The following is an 11,552-nucleotide window of genomic DNA, read 5'->3' on the forward strand; positions in this document are numbered from 1 at the left end:
GTGGGCATGAAACGCAGTGTCCCCAGGCAAAAGGGACGTCAGTGCAAATAATATACCGAGTATGTAAGGCACATAAATAAATACATAGGAGGCATGGAAGACATATGGAGTACATGACTCAACTCGTACGTTTGAATAACTTTGTAAATCATAAATTACTTTCAGCGTCATGCATATGCGTATGAATGTCATGTCGTGCATAGGTATATGATTCATAACATCATCAGCCTCTGAGGGCATCCCATCATATCATATCGGCCACTGTGGGCAAAATCATCATCGTATACCAGCTGATCAGGTGGTGGTGCGTATATAACGCCATAACCTTTCCCATATCCCATATACATACATATATACGCGTATATAAAGCCGTTTGAATACATACATATATATGCGTATAAAATGCGATTTGAATACATACCTATATATACGTATATAACGTCGTTTGAATCATATTTCAGCCACTATGGGCAATATCATCATAATATACCAGCTGATCAGGTGGTGGTGCGTATATAACGCCATAACCTTTTCCCATATCCCATATACAAATATTTACATATATACGCGTATATAACGCCATCTGGTCACGGGTCAATGCACGTGGATGCAATGCATGAAAAGTACGTCAATAAAACCATTCAGAATGTCATAAGACCATTTTGCCCCTTGAGCAATATCACAAAGTAACATCCTTTCAACTTTCGTATTTTTCTGAGACCCATGAACAGATGATAAAATATTATGACACCTGGAAATTAAAGAACATAGATATTTCTATTACTTCTATGAGTAGAGTCACTTTTGGAATTTGTGCATTTGCACGTTTCGTTCATATCGTAGGGATCATGCCAAAAGGAAAAAGGGATAGCCTTAACATACCTGTGCCGATTCTCTTACAATCCCCCTAACACCCATCTTTTGTGATAAAATACGTGACGGCGGATCGAAGTTGGAAGAAATTTGTATGATATTCTTGACAAATCGAACCTGGTGCGATGAGGCACCTTGTGATCCTAGGTTTGCTGCTTGAGAAATGATTCTGGTATTTGCTAGGAAATCACGTTACACAACTTTCAAAAAGATGTGCTGATCCACTATGTTACGTTCATTTCTTTCTTCAGCAAAAGATGAGAAATCCAACTAAAAGAAACACCATAACAATTACAATTCCCAGAATAATACCTCTCAATAATACTATTTTTTTTCCTTTTTATATCCACTCAATTTCCTATTATAACTTGGCCACCTAAACCTTCCTAAATATGCCACCTCACTAGAAGAATCAAGAGTCATCAAATTGAAGTGGGAGGGCTGCCACATTCCACACTTAATGTTATCCAAATTTTATCCACCAATTATTAATTAACTAGGTAATATCCTGTTACCCGGTAATTAATCAATTACCCGCAAAATTGAGAATTATTCCCATTTACATAAAGTATTACTCACTTTTCACATGCCTTATACACATTACTATTATGGTCATGTGGTACCTCGTATGATACTAGTCCATAAATACCGAGTATTTTAGCTCTGGCCGTATTTTATTCCAACATTCCAAACTTGGACGAAAATTCGTTTTCTTTGACTTTCTTCCCCTCTCACCTTCACGAATTTACTTATAACTTATTTGAAATAGCATAATACTTAAAATCTCAAAATAATCCCATCCCCGAACTTACGTTGATTAACTTACGCCCAAACTTTAACATACGAAAATGCGGGATGTAACATCATTCCCCCCTTTGAAACATTCATCCTCGAATGTTGACTGGTGCTCTTATCATTTTCATAGCTTATATCTTCCGAACACTTTAGAACTTCCCTTTCTATCTAGGCGATTATTTTGTGAATGAGTCCAAAGTCCATGGCATTCCCCCCTTAGGCCTCCTTCTCACACCACAACTTGTAGTCGGAATCCTTCCAATCTCGTAACTGTTGCTACCTTTCATCATGCAGCCTATACAATTTTGACCTTGTAAGTGTGCCCAATATCTAGGCTTCATATGTAGAGCTTGATAAGATATCCCTTTGGGCATATATGAGTATACTGAAGTTCTTTGTTTGGTACTTTTTTTGAATTCACGAATATTGCTATATCTCATCGCATAGGTACGTTTAGCCATTCATATGAATTTACTACCATAACTCTTACTTTAATTTATCGTTGCCGGGGTCTGCTACCAAATCCCAGCTTACTCTCGTTTCTTATTCCATATGTATAGATTTAAGTCTTTTAATGTTTCCTCATTACTACTCATCTTTAGAATGACGGCCCTATCTCATCTCATACTTTGTGACTTTTGTCCATGCATTGTTGATTTGCCACAATATCAATCTACAATATACCACTAATAACTTGAAACTTCTTTACGACATACCTTGCCACTAGGGTTTACGTTCCATCGAGGAATATTCGAAGTGATTTTCCTGATCCACGTAGGGGTGATATTATACTTCAATGACCGTATTTTATAGCATCCTAATATGATTCACTTATGAGGGTATTTTAATCTCGTACAATCCATGAAATCCTCTTCAAATCACTGCTCACCTGAAGGCCTAATCGTTATCCTTTATTCATCACAATTACACCCTCATTGTACTATAAGGGCAACATTCCATTTTTTCTAAATGGTACTTGTCTTGGATTCCTTTGAGTCCATCCAGGTTATACTGAACATTCAATAACTAAGAGAAACCATTATCTCTCTTGTTTCCATGGGCTTAACCCTGAGGACTTATACATTCTCGTCACCTTTTCACTTGCCTTTCCTCATCCTTACTCATGTTTCCTTAAAGCTTTGTCGCTCTACCATACTTTAGCTTGCGACCTATACATATCCATCTATAATACTCGCAACTTTCCTTCAACTTGCTTGCACCATAATTTTCCTTATGTTATTCTGGAATGTCAAGCGATACATCACATCGTCTCCAACTCTTCTCTATTCTCTTAACTATATCTCTCAGTACTTAGAAACCATAGGTTGGAAGACATGCCGCTGACGATGCCGCTATCACTTCCGGTTATTGGATCCCTGTGCTTATAGCCTTCTATCTGAAGTGTGGACTATTCACGATCTTCTGCCTTTAGGTATCTCGTACGTTGTTCACCTTTACCTTACTTACCCTAAAATCTCGTATCTTATCTTCTATCTCTTTCATAACCTCCCTTCCACCTAGGCGTAATTCACGTCCATAACTTGAAGCTCTATAATAATACTCGCACCTCTGGTACATACACAATCCGGTGGGAGCTTCGTACTGACTGTTTATGAAGCTGGTACTTCTTCTAACTGGCTTCCTTGTGGATCCATTATAGATTATGGTCACTGTGTTATTTCTCTTGAACGTCTGATATTAAGAGCGATTCTATCAAGTTCTCAAGCTTAACTTCTATAATTTTTCTAGGTCCAATAATCAGAGTCCTGATTTGCTTAGGTGATGTAGTTCTTCAGTTTCCTCTTCCTTCTAATCAGCCTTTACGTAGGCTTAAGCTATCTTCCGATTTTTGGCGCATGGTATCAGTTATTACCTTAGCCTTTCATGGGTATTATGGAATATACATGATACAATCTCCTAACAATTCAATCCTTTGTCTATGCCCTGGGCTCAGTTCTTTCTTTTAACTTATACCAGAGTCTTCTATGGCTTTATGATTGTCAACAAATAAGTTGCCTGCATAATGTTCCAAAATCATGAGTGTATCTATAACGTACTAACTCTGGATCATTGATCAAATAATTCTTTCATTCCATCTTAGCTTTCTTTCAACGTTAGCTATTACTTTTCCTGGTCTTTCTGCCCCTTGTTGTGTCCATACTTAGCTTATCTTAGTGTCCACACATGCCAGAGTTTTCATATAACTCATATGATCTTGAATATTACTTTTATCTTTACATCCCGTTCATTAGCCACGGTAGGTGCCACTTTCCGTTGGAGTGCTTCCAGTGTTGTTGTGAGACTGTTGTTACACGACCATTTCCTCTTTATGTCGTTGTGCTTAGGTTGAAGCCTTTTTCCTTATTTCCTCAACTTGTCTTTCGTTGTAGTATTTAGGGAAGACCCTCTGACTCTTGTAAAGATGCGAACTTATTATACTGTATTCCTGATAGAATTTTTGATGTTCGTGCTCGCCTGTAATTATCCTTAGTTACTTACCTCCATACTCATCTGCTCGTACGGTTGCTTCTGAACTGAAGTTTTGACTGTCTTCCTAGTGGAACTATCTTTCCGTAACACTCATAATAACCTTAAATACCCCAACTCATATTTGAATATTTCTCGAGTATTACAATGTCATAACTATGGGGATAAATTCACTATATTAGTATTTACTATCTTTATCTTGCACGACTTGCTGTCTTGCTCTGTATCCTCTTGACTAGCCATACCTAGGCTCTTTTTGAATCAACTACTAACTACTCGTTGGCCCATCCTCATGTCAATATTCCGCGAAATCTTTCTTGGGTTATTTCCTTGGTCTTAACTTATGTCTCGCACTGGCTCCTTAATTATCATTAACATCTCGGACAGGAACCCTTACTTCTTCTCCCTGACGTCACGTTTGCATAATGTTTTGGAATCTTAGCATATCTGTAGTATTTGGATAAGTGCAATCTCATCCCTTTCTCATTTTTATCGCATTCTTCCTTTTATCATTCCATATTCCCCCCTTTTGGGGAGTACTAACAATTGCAGCTACGACGACCTGCCTATAGATGTTTCACCTTTTCATCTTTGGCATCCTTTCACATCATCGATGACTCTTACTCGCCTTTTGGTAATCCTTCCATACCCAGGATAGCAAAATCCGTTACTCACGAGGGTGAAATTTAGTATAATTGGCACATACAATCCCTTAAGCTGAACTTCGCTCACATTGCTTGTTGTAGGGAAGCGTCTTCCTGAATGATCATTCTCTGAATTTCTCATGAATCTTCTTCTGTTATCCGTCCTATTATTGCCGGAAAACGATATGAAATTCATATGATACCGACTCTTATCAACTCACTCAGTCCCTATTTCATGTTTAGTTTATCTTGTTTACTAGTCCATACTGATCTCTATTACTCTAGGGATTTACTCTCCCCTCTGGTAGTCGCGTTGGAGTCACGAACTTATTTCTCGAAATGAGGATATAACCTTATGGCCTATACTCTTTCGTCATCTTGAGGCCCATCACCTTTCGTATCTTCCTTCATTTGACTATAGGTTCTGTAGCACTCTACCATTTTCATCCATGTGTCACATCTTATTCATAATGTTTCCTTATCTCTCTTCCTATTATTCTGCTACTATTTCTGCATATCCCTTTTCTTGTGAAACCTTCAATATGACATTCTTTTGCTTTAAACTTTCCTTTGATCCATCCAGTGGCTCTTCAAGTTGCTTAACGTTCTTGCTTTACTAGGGACGCGAGATGTACTAAGGTAATATTTATCCCTTCAAGGATTATAGTGCATGTCTTTGTAGTACTCATATCTGGCTGCACTATTTTAGATTGCACCATCTAGGCGTCTCATAAAGAGATCTATCAACACATTTGCAATATCCTTCGAAAATGTCAACTGACGCAATCAATTCATCCATCATATCCTCTTATACTGCTTTTGTTAACCCCCATAGGGCATATCTGGAAGGGGTACGACCAATTGTATATACTTATGTTACTATTGAATATAACTCAAAAAGCTTATGTTGCTCTGCCTGAATTATAAACACCGTTCACCTTCATTAACTGGGTGCCTCGTACTTTTCTTCATCTTACTTCCTTTACTTGTTGACACTTGTATTTACCTTCTAAATCTCTCATTGTCATTCACCATTAAGGTGGATATGTATTCTTGCCTCAAGATCCATACCAAGAGGCTTACACCTTTTAGTACGCACGTGATCTGCTGAAGACATCATATTTACTTATCATAAACATGATGCAAAGTCGAGTTCCTATGACTCAACTCTCCCATAGCTATATATCTTACCACATGTCTTTCTGGATGTAGGCATCGTCGTATTATGAATATGGTAGAGTTTAGGAAATTGAGTTCTTACAACTGAGCTCTACCACACGATCTAAAGTAAGAAGAAAGAGTGACAGTCCTAAATGCCTTGTAGCCTCCTGCTTATAAGTGTGGTGCACGACACACCCATAAACAAGACTCTACTAGACAAGGCTTGTAAACTCCCTAGGATAGAACTACTCTGATACCACTTTTGTCACGACCCAAACCGATGGGCCGCGACGGGCACCCAGTACCTTACTTGACTGAGTACAAACATACTGTAACTTTCTTATTACATCATTGTATACATGTGACATATGGGCCTAATAGGCTAACATAATCATTTATAAACTCAAACATAGGCCGACAGGGTCGTACAATCTTCCACGTACACGACATATGTCTACAAGCCTCTAAGAGTACATAAGTGTCACAAAGGTCGAAACAGAGTCTCGCCATACCAAACAATAGACGTCTAAATCATACTAACCAAATACGCAGCTCCGAAGCAAATGGAGCGCACCAACATCTTCCGCTGAGCTGATAGCCTACTTAGAAGGCTCTCTACCTGTCTATCAGGACCTGCAGGCATGAAACGCAGTGTCCCCAGGCAAAAGGGACGTCAGTACGAATAATGTACCGAGTATGTAAGGCACATAAATAAATACATAGGAGACATGGAAGACATATGGAGTACATGACTCGACCTGTACGTCTGAATAACTTTGTAAATCATAAATTACTTTCAGCGTCATGCATATGCGTATGAATGTCATGTCGTGCATAGGTATATGTTTCATAACATCATCAGCCTCTAAGGGCATCCCATCATATCATATCGGCCACTGTGGGCAAAATCATCATCGTATACCAACTGATCAAGTGGTGGTGCGTATATAACGCCATAACCTTTCCCATATCCCATATACATACATATATACGCATATATAAAGCCGTTTGAATACATACATATATATGCGTATAAAATGCGATTTGAATACATACCCATATATACGTATATAACGTCGTTTGAATCATATTTCAGCCACTATAGGCAACATCATCATAATATACCAGCTGATCAGGTGGTGGTGCATATATAACGCCATAACCTTTTCCCATATCCCATATATAAATATTTACATATATACGCGTATATAACGCCATCTGGTCATGGGTCAATGCACGTGGATGCAATGCATGAAAAGTACGTCAATAAAACCATTCAGAATGTCATAAGACCATTTTGCCCTTTGAGCAATATCATAAAGTAACATCCTTTCAACTTTCGTATTTTTCTGAGACCCATGAACAGATGATAAAATATTATGACACCTGGAAATTAAAGAACATAGATATTTCTATTACTTCTATGAGTAGAGTCACTTTTGGAATTTGTGCATTTGCACGTTTCGTTCATATCGTAGGGATCATGCCAAAAGGAAAAAGGGATAGCCTTAACATACCTGTGCCGATTCTCTTACAATCCCCCTAACACCCATCTTTTGTGATAAAATACGTGACGGCGGATCGAAGTTGGAAGAAATTTGTATGATATTCTTGACCACTCGAACTCGGTGCGATGAGGCACCTTGTGATCCTAGGTTTGCTGCTTGAGAAATGATTCTGGTATTTGCTAGGAAATCACGTTGCACAACTTTTAGAAAGATGTGCTGATCCACTATGTTACGTTCATTTCGTTCTTCAACAAAAGATGAGAAATCCAACTAACTGAAACACCATAACAACTACAATTCCCAGAATAATACCTCTCAATAATGCTATTTCTTTTCCTTTTTATATCCACTCAATTTCCTATTATAACTTGGCCACCTAACCTTCCTAAATATGCCACCTCACTAGAAGAATCAAGAGTCATCAAATTGAAGTTGGAGGGCTGCCACGTTCCACACTTAAAGTTATCCAAATTTTATCCACCAATTATTAATTAACTAGGTAATGTCCTGTTACCCGGTAATTAATCAATTACTCGCAAAATTGAGAATTATTCCCATTTATATAAAATATTACTCACTTTTCACATGCCTTATACACCTTACTATTATGGTCATGTGGTACCTCGTATGACACTAGTCCATAAATACCGAGTATTTTAGCTCGGGCCGTATTTTATTCCAACATTACAAACTTGGACGAAAATTCATTTTCTTTGACTTGTTTCCCCTCTCACCTTCACAAATTTACTTATCACTTATTTAAAATAGCATAATACTTAAAATCTCAAAATAATCCCATCCCCGAACTTACGTTGATTAACTTACGCCCAAACTTTAACATACGAAAATGCGGGATGTAACAAAGTGTTAGAGGATTCTTCATACAGCGGGCATTCTGGAGACCAGCGGGGTAGCATTTACTACTTTTAAGTTTTTTGGAGCTGCCTTTACTTGGTGGTAGGCCTATGAGAAGCCTAGGCATGTTGGTGCAGCGCCCCTTACCTGCCAGCAGTTCTCCGTTCTGTTTTTGGAGAAGTATGTGCCACAGTCCTGTAGGGAGAAGCTGCGCAGGCAGTTCGAGCAGTTGGGATAGGGTGATTTGTTTGTGATGCAGTATGAGATGAGGTTCTCAGAGTTAGCTCGCCATGCTTTTTGGTTGGTTCCGACGGATAGAGAGAGGATCAAGAGGTTCGTTGATGGCCTCACGTATCAGCTTCGGATTCTTATGACCAGGGAGAGCGTGTCAGGTGCTACTTTTGAGGAGGTTGTTGATATCGCTTGCAAGATTGACTCAGTTCATCCCTAGGAGCGAGATGAGAGGGAGGCCAAGAGGCTTCAGAGATCTTGTAGTTTCGGTGGTGCACTTTCGAGAGGTCAGTTTCAACACGGTAGAGGCCGCTCCTTCAGGCATGCTTAGTCAGCCCACCCAGGTTATCGTGGGGAATCATCGGGTCATGGTTCTCACAGTTTCCATCAGGGCCATTCATCACTCAGTGCCCTTCCAGCCTAGAGTTCATCCCATGCTCCGTCAGTTTAGGGCTCTTCCATGCCAGGTTCTTCTGCTAGTCATCCCGGTGCTAGGGGTTCCCTTCAGTCCCTATCTCCAACACCAGGGAGTTGCTATGGGTGTGGAGAGTTTGGTCACATGTGGAGGTAGTGTCCTCGTCATCTCAGAGGTTCATCTCAACCGAGGAGTCAACCATCGACTTTGGCACCAGTTACTTCACCACCCGCTTAGGAAGCTAGGGGTGGGGGTCAGTCGGCTAGGGGTCGCACCAGAGGGGGAGGTCGATCAGGTGGTGGTCAGGCCTATTTCTATGCACTCCCAGCCAGACCAGATACTATTTCTTCAGATGTTGTGATTACATATATTGTCTTAGTTTGCCAATGCCTCTGTATTATTTGATCCTGGTTCTACTTTTTCATATGTGTCATCATACTTTGCTCGTTATTTTGATACGCCCCGTGAGTCTCTTGTTTCATCTATTCGTGTATCTACTCATGTGGGCGATACTATTGTTGTGGACCGTGTGTTCTGATCGTGTATGGTGACTATTAGGGGTTTGGAGACCCGAGTGGACCTGTTATTGATTTGTATGGTGGACTTCGTGTAACACCCCGCAATATTACGATGATATCACATCATGCAGTATTACATTACGATGATGTTATGCTTCGCCGTATTAAGTTACGACGATGTTGCACCCTGTAGTATTACATTACGGTGATGTTATGCTTCATAGTATTAAGTTACGATGATGCTGCACCATGTAGTATTGTATGTTGAATTTGTCGTAAGGTAATTGACATCAATCCAAGTAAAATATTATTTGGACATTATAAGGATTACGCTATTTCAACAAGTGATGGGTAAATTCGTGAAGGTGAGCGGGCAATCAAGTCAAGGAAAATGAATTTTTGTCGAAGTTTGACATGTTGGATGCGAGCACGTGATTTTTGCCTCTCATGAATTAATCCTACAGAATCCCCAAAATTAAGATTTTCCTTTTTTTATTTGGGTTTTTAGGAATTAATTGCTCAATTTTCGTGTTTGTTTACATTTTTGTGTGCATAATTAATTTTGTTTAAATGATGAAAAATAGCAAAAATATCACGTATTGCATTTAGGATTTCATTTTATATTTTTTAGATTAATTAGTAAATTAGTTTATTTTATAAAATATGAAAATCACAAAAAAAATAGTTTATTTTTGCATTTTATTTTTGAATTTTATAGTTTTTCTTTAAATTTATGATTTAATTAATTATTGTAAATACTATGATGAGTGATTAATCTAATTGGGTAGATTAATTTATTTTAAAAATTAATTTAGGTTTGTATTTTTAATTTGAAAAGAAAGGATTTGAAATTGAAAAAGAAAAAGAATTGAAATAAAAGAAAAATCCGATTTTTGGGTTGTTACAATTGAGTTTGTCCCAGGACCAAGTGTTAAACACCCATTGCCCGTTCAAATTGCCCCACACCCGGCCCAGTCCAGTAAAACACCCGATCCGGTTTCCCCTTTCACCTAAAATTTTTCGTGGCCCGCGGGTGCATTTCATGTGGAGTGGTTCAAAGACGTGCTTTAGATAACGTTGAATCTTTCTAATTAATTAAAAGTAGTTAATAATTTAAAATTATACCATAGGCTAAAACATGTTTTAAAATCAGATAATAGGCTAATTATGATAGTTTAAGAGACCGTGCTAGAACCACAGAATCCGGGGGTGCCTAACACCTTCCCTCAGGTTAATAGAATTCCTAATTCAGAATTTCTGGTTCATATACTTCAAAAGGAAAGTCGAATTTTCCTCGATTTGGGATTTAAAAAAAATAAACCGGTGACTTGGGACACCAAATAAACTATCCCAAGTGGCGACTCTGAATAAAAATAAATAAATAATCCTATTTCGAATAATGTCACTTAAATTGGAAAAACTCCCTTGTATACCTCTCGGGGTGTAAAAAGGAGGTGTGTCAGCTCTGGCGATTTTGCTGGGGATCGAACCCAGAATTTGTGGTTCAGGGTTCAAGAATTCGAGCTTAGAATAACTGTTATGATTGGCCTTATCTATTATCTGATTTTCTGCATGTTTGAGCCTAATGTGCTAAATGCTTTACCGCTTTGATATTTTGTTAATTGTATATATAAACTGCTACGAAACCATTTCTTCTCTCTGAGTCTTCTAAATCATGGAGAAGGGTGCACTTCATGTGGCTTCTCTTCTATCTAGAGTCTTTTCCCATTTTAGAACGAGGTTCGGATAAGTTGCGAAGCCGGTGAAGCTTCTGTATTCCCGGTACGCTGCCGCCCCTCGGTTCGAGTTGTCCGCTCGGGTAAGCCAAGTCTAGAACAATAAACCCAGGTTTTCAACCTCGTATAACAAGCCTCATGCCGGATCCCTAGTAGGAACGTTTGTTTCACTACAAAAAAACTGGATTTAGCTACGAACGTCGTCGCTAATTTATCGCTAAAATGCTCGTTGCTAGAAGAATCTTTTGATAATCTGTCGCTAATCCGTCGCTAAATGATATTAGCGACGGATTTTTCTGTTTAGCTACAGATTTTATACGTCGCTAAAC

This window comes from Nicotiana sylvestris, chromosome 10 (genome assembly GCF_000393655.2).
Source record: "Nicotiana sylvestris chromosome 10, ASM39365v2, whole genome shotgun sequence".
NCBI lineage: Eukaryota > Viridiplantae > Streptophyta > Magnoliopsida > Solanales > Solanaceae > Nicotiana > Nicotiana sylvestris.